The sequence below is a fragment of the Saimiri boliviensis genome, chromosome 11 (genome assembly GCF_048565385.1).
Source record: "Saimiri boliviensis isolate mSaiBol1 chromosome 11, mSaiBol1.pri, whole genome shotgun sequence".
Classification (NCBI taxonomy): domain Eukaryota; kingdom Metazoa; phylum Chordata; class Mammalia; order Primates; family Cebidae; genus Saimiri; species Saimiri boliviensis.
In genome coordinates this window covers 82,169,340-82,180,958 of record NC_133459.1, presented here as the reverse complement: position 1 = coordinate 82,180,958, position 11,619 = coordinate 82,169,340, and the positions used below count along the sequence as shown (strand labels likewise).

At 41.9% G+C, this 11,619-nt stretch overlaps 1 protein-coding gene across 3 annotated transcripts in view; it reads left to right on the top strand.

The window, feature by feature from the left end:
* Positions 1 to 540: 540 nt before the first annotated feature.
* The window catches only part of SSX2IP (SSX family member 2 interacting protein), a 54,384-nt gene continuing 43,305 nt past the window's right edge, over positions 541 to 11,619 (top strand). For all 3 annotated transcript variants that reach the window (XM_074381094.1, XM_039474321.2, XM_039474320.2), the window contains exon 1: positions 541 to 688. The gene's annotated coding sequence lies outside the window, so the exon portion shown is untranslated. The remainder of the gene's footprint in view (positions 689 to 11,619) is intronic.

Here is an 11,619-nt window from a genome sequence, read left to right as displayed (position 1 = left end):
ACTTTCTCCTGGTTGGGTTGTTTGCATCCACAACTCCCGACGCTTGGACCTCCCGTCCCTAGGGCCTGACCTAATTCTAGGTGCCTGCTGTTTGATTAATTTCTCCACTTTGGCAAACGCACGTGGCTCTTCTGGAAGCTTCACTTTTGCTGCTAGGTTGGGTGTTGAGGTTCAGCCGGGCTCCTAAAACGTGCTCTAAAGCAACCATGACCCCCTGTCCCCGCAGAGCCCCGACCCCGAACGCTGCAGGCACCAGGAGGAGGCGGGGAACAGGGCCTGGCCGGGTGAATCACAGGGCGTAACAGGTGCCTCAGCCGCAGCTGCGCCCGCTGAGCGCGGACTCCAGGGATAAGGTCTTCTTTTTCTCCGGGTTTTTTTGGAGGTGAGGAGGAGACTCCAGAGGCCCCCCCACTCGACCAATGCAGGCCGCGGTTGTTCATCGCCTAGCAACTGGCGGAGCCAATGGGAGGCGGCAGGGCCTGCGGCGCCGGCGCGCTGGGGCGGGGTGGGAACCTCAAGAACCTGCGGAGGCCGGGAGGCGGCCGCGAGGGGCGGGGAAGGCGGGAGTTCGCGGCGGAGGAGGAGCCGCCGGCGGGAGGCGCTGCGAGGCGCTGCTGGCCCTCGGGGCTGCGGGAGCCGGGCTAGGACGCGGAGCGGTGACTCCCCGCCGCTCCCGGGGGCCGTGACGGTGAGCGGCCGCGCCTCGCGGCGGGGATTGTGACGCGCCCCGCCAGGCAGGGGCGGGGGTGGGGTGGGCGCCGGGTGGGCGCCGGCGCGGGGCGGACGCGCGCGGAGGTGAGAGCCGTACCTGGCTCAGCGCCCCGCGGCGCGGCGGGAGGCTGCGCGGGGCGGTTGGGGCCGTTGCAGGGTGCGGGTGAGCGTCGACCCGGGCCGCGCCTGGGAGAGGAGGTGGGAGGTAGGTGTTGGCCCCGGGACCGCGCTCGCTGGCGTTCGCGGCGGTGAGCCCGCGGAGGGCTCTTGCCCAAGGAGCCCCAAACCCTCTCCGCGATGGAGCGAAGGTGGCGCCCAGCGTAGGAGGACAAGCGGCGCGGAGACGCGGAGGAGGAGGGGATAGCCAATTTGGGGCTGCAGAGTCTCAAAGCGGCCGTGGGGCAGGCGGGCTTTGGCAATTTGCTAGTGCAGCCGCAAGAGGCAGTCTTTAAAATGACTTATTGGGTGGCCAGTGGCCGCTGCAGTGGAAGAGAACCCAGATAGTGGTCTAATAAAAAGTCTAGGGGAAGAACTTACCTCATCCAAGAGGCAGGCATGTGTGAAAATACTTTGGTTTAGAATTTTATAGTCAATGACAGTAAACTGAATTGTAAGCTCCCTGTACCTTTTTTGAGCCCATGCTAATTGCCCATTTAGGCAGATCGCTTGGGCCCAGGGCATAGAATCTACTAAATAATTTGCTGTCATCACGTATAATATGGAAATCTTTAGATTATTACTCAGTTTCAAGGCCCATAGTTGTACATGCCGAACTGTCATTACTAGCAACACTGATAAAGTTCTTGTTGAATCTAAGAGAATTGAGAAGTGTAAGGGTGGAGGCTTCTTGAACTTCCTGGGCTCCCTAACAATTCAGATTAGAGTCAAGGTGTAGAGTTTGCTGTGGGCGGTGGATGTCGTGGAACCCTTCATTGTTCTTGGGGGATTGGCTTACTCTGGGGTAGAAGAAAATTCTGGTAGTCCTGTAGTTTAATCCTGAACTAGAAAGGTTGGTATGACTTGACTCATTTAGGAGCCCGAATAAAATTTGTAAAGAATTAGAACTTTGGAGAGAAAAGAAATGCCTTTCAAGTTGACATCAAGCTGTCTTGAAATTGAGAAGTTCGAGGTAGATTTATGAATTTGGATCCAGTTGGCAAAACTCGATCCATGAAACATGAAATCTCTTATCCTAAAACTCAACCTACAGGCCTAGCCAGCTTAGGTTATTCATTCACAGTAAACAAGTAAGGAAAGCTTAACTAATTTAACACTTTGTTCTGCCTGCTGTCAATGAAAGTTTCTCAAAAACGGTTCTTTGAGAAGAGGATTAGGAACTATAGTTAATCAGTGACTGGCTGGGCCTCTTAGGCCAAGTCATTGTATACTCTTCCTTCCCTTCTCTTTCCCCAGCTGTACAGTGAAGATAATAAAGCTCATGGATTACGTAACATGGGTGAGGCGGCTTAAAGATAACTGTGAAGACTTAGTTATTCTAGGATGAAATGTGGAGATCTCATCACACATTATGTTTTGCGACAAGGCTTGTTAAAGCACATTATGTTCTAAACATAATGAGACAGATACATGAGAAAAGTAAAATGTTATGCTGAAATTATTTGCTAAAGACCTCAAGTCCGGCACAATGTCCAATTATATACTTGGGATCTCCTAATACTTGACAGTCTGCCCTTTGGCCAAAGCTGGCCCTGACACCGGTTTTATAAAGTAGACGTTTGAGTGCTTTCTATGTAGAGAAACTAGGTGCATGAAAAGACGTGGACCCAGAATTGTGTGGTTTTAATTCGTTTCACATGCTTAAGGATCGCTTTCGAAGATTTTTTAAGTTATTTTCTTCCATATCTTTTCAATAGCTGTCAACATGCTTTCTTATTGGTCTGACCATTTGCTCATGATACAAAGAGGTTTTGATACGACGTGGGTTTGTTTTGTGGCTTTGGTATTGGTGATATGGTTAGAAGTGAAGGTACAAGTTATGTTGAATTCATGAGTTTATGGGATGAGATAGAACAGAGAAATGCACCATTAGTAATGAAAAACAACCTAGAATCATGCCTTTTGATTGCGGGCCAATATTTTATGTAGTACCAGCAGACTTACTGAATTATGCTTTAATAATTCTTTCAATAAATATTCATTAAACACTTAGTAAGCTGCTACTTGCCTGACCTGAGGGTAAAAAGATGAGTCTTGCCTTGCAGAATTGTATTTTGGAAATTATCAGTATAGTAAGGGAGAGGGCAAAAAAATCTCACAACAAATACAGGAAGGCTTTCGAAAAGAACGAGAATTTCACCTGTGTCTGGCTGAGGCGGTGGAGTTTGTCAAGCAGCTGGTGCATTCTGCAGCAGTGTACAGTTGAGGAGTTACAGGTGGTTTGGTAGAGTTGGACCAGGTTGGGGTTGTCGTATTAATAAGGCTGTAGAACAGTGCTGTGAACATTGACTGGTAGATTACAGGGAATCTTCGGAAGGTTTTATGTAGGGAAATTATATTTGATTTTTACTTGAGAAGGATATTTCCACCAAAATCAGTAATTTGAATGATCCAAAATGTATTGAACATAATCCAAATATCTGAAAGACAGGAGTCTCACACAGCAATTAGACTTGAGGTGTATTTTGCTGAAGCTCTCAGAAACTCTAGAAAAGCAGAAATAATTATCCAAGAAACCTTTCTTAAGTATCTTATACTTTTAAGACTGGAAGAATGGGGATACGAATTAAGTAATTCCCCATTTTCAAGCAACCTGCAATTCAATAGGAGAAATAACACAATTATAATGCAGTGTAGAATCTGAGTGTCAGACAAAAATGTCAGGCTCTAGCAGTGTAGGATTCTGAGATAAGAGAAGAAATAGTCTTTTGAATTAGCAAAAATAAGTTGTTTTTTTTTTTTTTTTTTTTTGAGACGGAGTTTCGCTCGTTACCCAGGCTGGAGTGCAATGGCGCGATCTCGGCTCACCGCAACCTCCGCCTCCTGGGTTCAGGCAATTCTCCTGCCTCAGCCTCCTGAGTAGCTGGGATTACAGGCATGTGCCACCATGCCCAGCTAATTTTTTGTATTTTTAGTAGAGACGGGGTTTCACCATGTTGACCAGGATGGTCTCGATCTCTCGACCTCGTGATCCACCCGCCTCGGCCTCCCAAAAAAATAAGGTTTTAAATAGAAATTAAACTGCTAGCACTTAAATGTTCAGAGTAATCTTAACTACCTCATCTTTTAACTCTTGCTTCACACATATCCTTTTCTCATTCTCTTGAGTCACATTTTCGGTTTGATCTACCCTAAGAGCTATGTGACCTTGTGCCCTGGTTGTCGCATTTGTGAAGAATAATACCAATACCTACTTCGTTGGGGTGTGATTAGAAAAATGTGTTAGTATCTAGAACAATACCTGGAAAAATAGCTCATACTTATGGAGCACTTAATATTTCTACTTGATATTAAAATGCTGTAACTAAGTAAGAACTGACTTTAAAGACAGGATTTTTTTTTTTTTTTAAATGTCATGGTAGAGCTATCCATGAGCATCTGATAAAGCCTCTACATTCAGAGAAACTAACATTCTTTTAAACTAAGATTCTTGAACAAGTTATTTTTTTTCTTATTTGGTGATCATCTTTCTGAAGTTTGATTTTCATTTTTAACCCTCAGCATTGTCATTAAGTCACTAATCACCAACTCCAACACGTTTTTAAAATTAAAAACTTGCCCATTCCATGGTATTTGCTGCTGTCACACTTCCTCTTTAAAACTCTCTGCTCCCTTGGCTTTCCTGAAGGTGTTCCCCCCTCTTTGTATCTCCTGCATCTGCGTCTCCTTTGCTCACTCATGTTGATGTTCTTCAGGGTTCGTTCTCCTGCCCCTTTTTTCTTTATGAATTCATCTACCTAAATGTGCTCTTATGTCTTGTGCTCTCTAGGCCTAGAGTTGATCCCCATGTGAATGTCTCATGAAGGCATCTCCAAACCCAGTAAGCTACACAAAGCTCATTATCTCCACACATTTGCCCAAACCCAGTTTTATTCTTACTCCTCTGTTCCCTTTATCTAAATGACGCTATTATCTGTCTAGTGCCAAAGACAGGCTTTCACATGACAGAGTAAATGCCTCCCTTTTGTATACTTGTCACCATGTTCTGTCAGTCCAACTTCTGAATTATTTCTTAAACCTGTTCTTCACTATCCTCTGTCACTGGCTAAGTCAGCCAGCTGGCTCCTGACCATTAATTGCCCAGTTTACTATAATATCTGTCTTAAAGATTTTTTTTTTCAGATTATGAAAGTGTTGTATGCTTTTTCTAAGAAAAAATTAAGGTAAAAAGCAAAAAAGTTTTTTTTTTTTTTTTTTTTTTTTGGGAATTTCGCCCTTGTTACCCAGGCTGGAGTGCAATGGCGCGATCTCGGCGCACCGCAACCTCCGCCTCCTGGGGTCAGGCAATTCTCCTGCCTCAGCCTCCTTAGTAGCTGGGATTACAGGCACGTGCCACCATGCCCAGCTAATTTTTTGCACTTTTAGTAGAGACAGGGTTTCACCATGTTGACCAGGATGGTCTCGATCTCTCGACCTCGTGATCCACCCGCCTCGGCCTCCCAAAGTGCTGGGATTACAGGCTTGAGCCACCGCGCCCGGCGCGCAAAAAAGTATTTAAATTACTTTATGTATAGTTCCTGCCATACAGAGAGCACTGAGAATATATTTCTGTGCCGTGGCATTACAGATAGAACTTATTCTACAAACATTAAGTTTGGAGGAGATTTGTAGAGAAATATTTTTCTAAAAGAATTGTAGGACTGGCCGGGTGCGGTGGCTCAAGCCTGTAATCCCAGCACTTTGGGAGGCCGAGGCGGGTGGATCACGAAGTCAAGAGATCGAGACCATCCTGGTCAACATGGTGAAACCCCGTCTCTACTAAAAATACAAAAAAATTAGCTGGGCATGGTGGCACGTGCCTGTAATCCCAGCTACTCAGGAGGCTGAGGCAGGAGAATTGCCTGAACCCAGGAGGTGGAGGTTGCGGTGAGCCGAGATCGCGCCATTGCACTCCAGCCTGGGTAGCAAGAGCGAAACTCCGTATCAAAAAAAAAAAAAAAGAATTGTAGGACTAAATATGATTTTAAAATCATATATAGAGCCTAATGAGTATCCAGTAAATACTTAGAATTTAAGATGAGCTCCAGCCACTGCATATGCTTTTCATTTGCCCATTAATTGTAATCTGGTTGTGCTTTCCTATGTAAGAGGTGTCTCCTTCGACTTTATTCTCTATTCTATAGCCAAATTTTAGGAATATCCCCCTGCTAAGATCTAGACTATAAAAGCAAGCTGGCATCATAGAAATAATCTGTAAGTACAACCCATCATTAGCCATGTTGTTTTATAATGAGGTGTCAGTCTCAGAGAATTGATATCATTTGCTCAGCATATCTGTTGAGTGTCAGGAGGAAACAAGGCCTGTGAGGCTTTGGAATCATAAATAGCTAGTTTTTAGTTTTTCCAGGTTAAATAGCTGGATTTTATCCATGTATTCCAGGTTTGTAACTGTGACTAAAATACCTAATCTGTTGCCTCAGTTTCTTTCATCAATAAACTAGTGCTATCTTTACTCCCTTCTAGTACTAGTGTGAAGATTAGTGATACCGCTGATGGAACACCATCTGGCATGCAGTATGTACTCTGAGTTCATCATCAACTTCTCCCCTACCAGTTTCACATGATTAGCTAGTACAGGAGTTATTAACTCCCCATCCATGGACCCTTTGCCAATGAATGGCTTCATAAATCCTCTGAAACTCTAGCCCGAATTGCCTGTTCTTGTACTTCTAAAGGAAGAGGGTCATTGGCTTTGGGTTTTGGGACTCAAAGCATTTTAACCTGAGTTGGCAGTAAGGCAAAGGATGCAGGACTCTTGGTGCCTCTACAGCCAATCTGACTGGGTAGAATTTAGAATTGTTTGAAGTATTTGAGGAACAGTATATATATGTATTTAAAGCATTTTAAAGGACTTCAGGTGCAAAGAATTAGATTATATTCCATGGCTCATGACACATTTGTTTAATTGGTCCATTTATAATTTTAATAATGCCATAAGCACCACCTAACCCTCTGCATAACTCTATGGGCCTGTCCATTTCTTTTTCCACCTTCCTTCACCTGATGCAATTATTTACTAAATCCTTTATTCATCGTTACTTTGGTGTCGTGTTTTGTTTTGTTTTGTTTTGAGACAGAGTCTTGCTCTGTCACCCAGGCTGAAGTGCAGTGGCGCGATCTCAGCTCACTGCCACCTCTGCCTCCCGGGTTCAGGTGATTCTCCTGCCTCAGTCTCTCCAGTAGCTGGGACTACAGGTACCTGTCACCATGCCCAGCTAATGTTTTGTATTTTTAGTAGAGACAGGGTTTTACTGTATTAGCCAGGGTAGTCTTGATCTCCTGACCTCGTGATCCGCCCGCCTCAGCCTCCCAGAGTGCTGGGGTTACAGACAAGAGCCACTGTGTCCAGCCTTCCCTTAGTGTCTTTTAAAATATAGTTGGATCACTTAATTAAAAACTATGTTACATGCCCTATCTTTTGAAAATGTTTCACTCTATAATGCTGAAATTTATATTATGTGTCACTGAGATTTTCTGATTACTGTGTAATATTCCATTTTGTGAATATGGCATAATTTATTCATTCTCTTGTTGGTGGTTTTTGGGTTGTTTCCAGGGTGATACTCTTGCGCTTCTCTGCTGTTGTGAAGAATGGTGCTGTATGTGTGCACATCTCCTGGCATACGTAGGCAAGAGTTTCTTTTGGGTTTCGCTAGGAATGGACTTGCTGGGTTGTAGAGTATGTGAGGATAAATGAATGTTCCACTGATGAACTATTTGTTTTTCAGAGTTTCCCCCACTCTCCAAGACTGAATAAGTTGCTTACTCAGGCATTCCCTAGGACTGTTATTTTCAACCTCCATTTAGTACTTTGGAACACTTTTACATCGTTCATGGAATCTATTTTGTAGGACCCTTAGATAAGAATTCCTTTTGGTGTTCTCTAATTGAAACTGCGTATAAATAGAATACTAATTTATACTGAACCACATTCTGTAGAACACAGCAGTGATTCTCAAACTTTGTGTCAGAATCATATGGAGGTTCTGCTAAAACACTGCCTTTTCGGTCCCACCACCAAAGTTTCTGAATCTGGAATGGGACTTGATAATCTGCATTTTTAACAAGTTCCCAGGTGATGTTGATGCTGCTGGTCCCAGGACCACACTTTGAGAACTATAACCAATGATTGAATTTGGGCTAAATCATTGAAAAAACGCTTAGTAGATTCATGAATTATGTTTGGTTTATTTGTTATTTCCAGTGCCTTTAGTGGATGTTATTACCATTTCATTATTTGAGGAGTGAAATACCAATAAATAGTAATTTTTAGATTGGATTTGGATCTTAGCTGACTTTTAACTTTAGAAGTTGATAGACTTACTAAAAAGTGGCTTTTTTTCTCTTTTCTTAGTAATCATCTTGTAAGAATATGATTGCTGCTATTCCTATGTGTACCCTGGAAGAATTTGAAACTGATACATGGCTTCTAAATTGTCATGCTCTTGATTCATGCCCTGAATCACTTTGCTCCTTCTCTGAGCTGGCACAAATCAAGATTAGATTGAAAGTCCTTCTAAGTTGTGGCATGGTTAAAGTGTTGACTTGTCTATTGTACTAAAACAGTAGCAAACCTTACACTAATAACATCCTTGAACTTAGTTGGACGTTCATTCAGCAGTCTTGATTGGGGTCCAACCTTGCATCGTTGATGATGCCTAATATGGAAGTGAATACAGAGTACAGAGAATATGCTGACAAGCCTGCCAACCAAGAACTGAGTTGAGGTGATGGGAGAGAAATTTTATTTCAGTTAGGTCTGGTCTGTGATAGAGTTCATATTAAGTGTTCTCGAAGTGCAAAGAGAAGGGATGGCAATGCAGGGAAAGACTGGCAATATATTTACTAGATTAAAAAAAATTTTTTTTGAATTGCTACATACAGCATTTAATATATGGACTGCTTTTGTACAGTTCCCATTCCAGTTATTTAATTGGCATAATTATTTGAGTATAATTTAGTTTCAGATGAGGTGGTAAAGAAGAGAATACTTGTTCAGTTTGTAAAAGCAGCTTGAGGGGAGGAAGAGCATTAGGACAAATACCTAATACCTGTGGATCTTAAAACCTTGATGACGGGTTGATAGGTGCAGCTACCTACCATGGCACATGTAACGAACCTGCACGTTCTGCACATGTATCCCAGAACTAAAGAAAAGGCTGAATAGTGTATACTTTACCCTCTCCTGTATTAAAGATAGTAGGGTATAATGATAAATATGCTAGACTACCAGGGTTTGCATTTTGGCTTAGTTGTATTATAGCTCTGTGTCCTAGGTCAAGAAAACTCCAGGCTTCAGTTTCCTTATCTTGGAAAGTATTTATGTGGATCATTGTAAGGTTGAATAAATTCATACACATACAATGCTTACAATTGTTCCAAGTAAATGCTACAGCTTAATACATTATTAAAGTTAGGTAGAATCTCATTTGCTAAGCATTGGGTTGTAAAGACAATATGTACACATTGTTATAAAAATGTGAAGAAAAGGCTGGGCATGGTGGTTCATGCCTGTAATTCCAGCACTTTGGAGGCCCAGGCGGGCAGATCACAGGGTCCGGAATTCAAGACCAGTCTGGCCAAGGTGTTCAAGACCAATCTGGCCAACATGATGAAACCCTGTCTCTACTAAAAATACAAATGTTAGCTGGGTGCAGTGGTATGCACCTTTAGGTTGCATACCTTGGGAGGCTGACGCAGGAGAATCACTTGAACCTGGAAGGCAGAGGTTACAGTGAGCCAAGATTGTGCCACTTCACTCCAGCCTGGACAACAGAATGAGACTCCATCTCAAAAAAAAGAAAAAGAAAGTGAAGAAAAAATAATTTTGATATAAATAGCTGTACTCAGTTCATATTGGGTCCCATGAGAAACGTAAAAATCAAAGGTAATAGAACTGGAAGTTCTTTAAAGGACATCTAGTTTGATTTCATAATTTTACAGATGTGGAAACTGAAACCTGAAAAAATTATGACCAGTTCAAGGTTACTCAGTAAATAATAGAAGTGTTGCTGAGAACTGTGGCCTCTGATGCTTAGTCCAATCAATGCTCTCTCAGTGAAAACTAACAGTTTAATTGGCAGCCAAGTCCAAAAGAGATGAAAACATAGCAATAAAAAGTCAGTATATAATGGAATATCAGATGGTGTACATGGATTAAGTCCCTACCATGTTAAACTTTGTGAACTGCTCTCTTGAAGTGGAAATGGACTTTCCTAGTTGTTTCATTCATTGAAGGTTAAGAGCATTCATTTTTGAAGAGCATGTTAATAGTTATAAAGTAAATTTCCCTCTTTCCTTCTACCAAGTTTGGATTATTCATTAAGCCAGGGGGAGAGTCCACTTTTGCCAGGTCTGCCAGCACTCCATGGCTTTGCCCTTCACAGCAGTTGGGGAAAAGTCTGGCCTCTGTGTTTCTGTTCCCTGTCTTTCTGATGGGCCAGGTTCCCACAGACATTCCCATATATGTGAAAACTGCATTACCTTTGCTCATGGGTATGCATGCATATGTGGAATAGGTGCTAGAAGTGTACTTGATTGGTGGCATTTGTCTTAGTTGAGATTTCCACTCACGGGCAGATGCTACTTTCTAGAATCAAGCTAAGAGTACTTTCACACATTATCTCATTAACTGTGCTTGAATACTCTGCCTCTAAAAAATTTACAGAATAATATATGCTCCTAAAACATTCAAGCAATATACAGATATGCTGTGGAAGAGGAGAAAGCCCTGGCCTTCCACCCCTCCCTATACCCAATCATTCCATCCCCAGGAAGGTCATTTGTAATAGTTCATAATTTTTCCAGAACTTGCCCCTAAATATATAGGTAGTTTGATTTAATAAAAAATAGTGATCCTACTGTTCTAACCTGTAACTTCTTTTTTCGTGCTATACATGCAGATGTGCTTTCATCTTTAATAATCCCAGAATAGCCTGGCTGTACCATATGTGTTGACTTTTAACTGGTTGACCATGATGGATATTAAGATTGTCTCTAGTTTTTTGCTATTTCAAATAATACTGCAATTCAACAATGTCCTCAATATATATTATGCCTAGAAGTATAATTGATTAGTGGAAGGATTTATACATTTCAAAATTTGTATACTGCTGGAATTGCCCAAACCACTGACCTCTGGTAAAGTGCTATTTTCCTTATATAATTGATTATCTTAAAAAACTCTAGGACATCTGTATAATTTTCTCACCAGTTTTTGCCTAACAAGGCTGCTTGCCTTTTACGCATTTTTTTAAATCACTCATGCCATTCTACCATTAGTTTTGGTGTTTGAGAGTGGTGCTGTTCATCCCCATTTCCTCTGCTTATCGTTACCATAATTGCCTTTTCAAAACATAGATTTTTTTTTCTTTATGTGGAAAACACATTCATTTATAGAAAATTTGGAAGACAGACAATAAAGTAAAAATTATATTTTTGTGCGTGAAAGTACATAAAGAAAGGAATGAAAGTCTGCCCTTGCCTTTTCCCTATTTTTAAGTTTTTTTCTACCAATTTTTTCTGTCCTTAAACAAACTTCTGTGTTTATAGAGTAGAATTTATACCTGTATATATCTACTGACATTCGTTTTTTTTTTTTTCTACAAACCAATAAGCTCATGTTAGATATGGTTTTGTAACTTTTTAAAATTGCTTAACAAAATATGATGGAAGCCTTTCCAAGAGTAAAATAGCCAGTAATAGCTAATATTTATTGAGTACTTACCATGT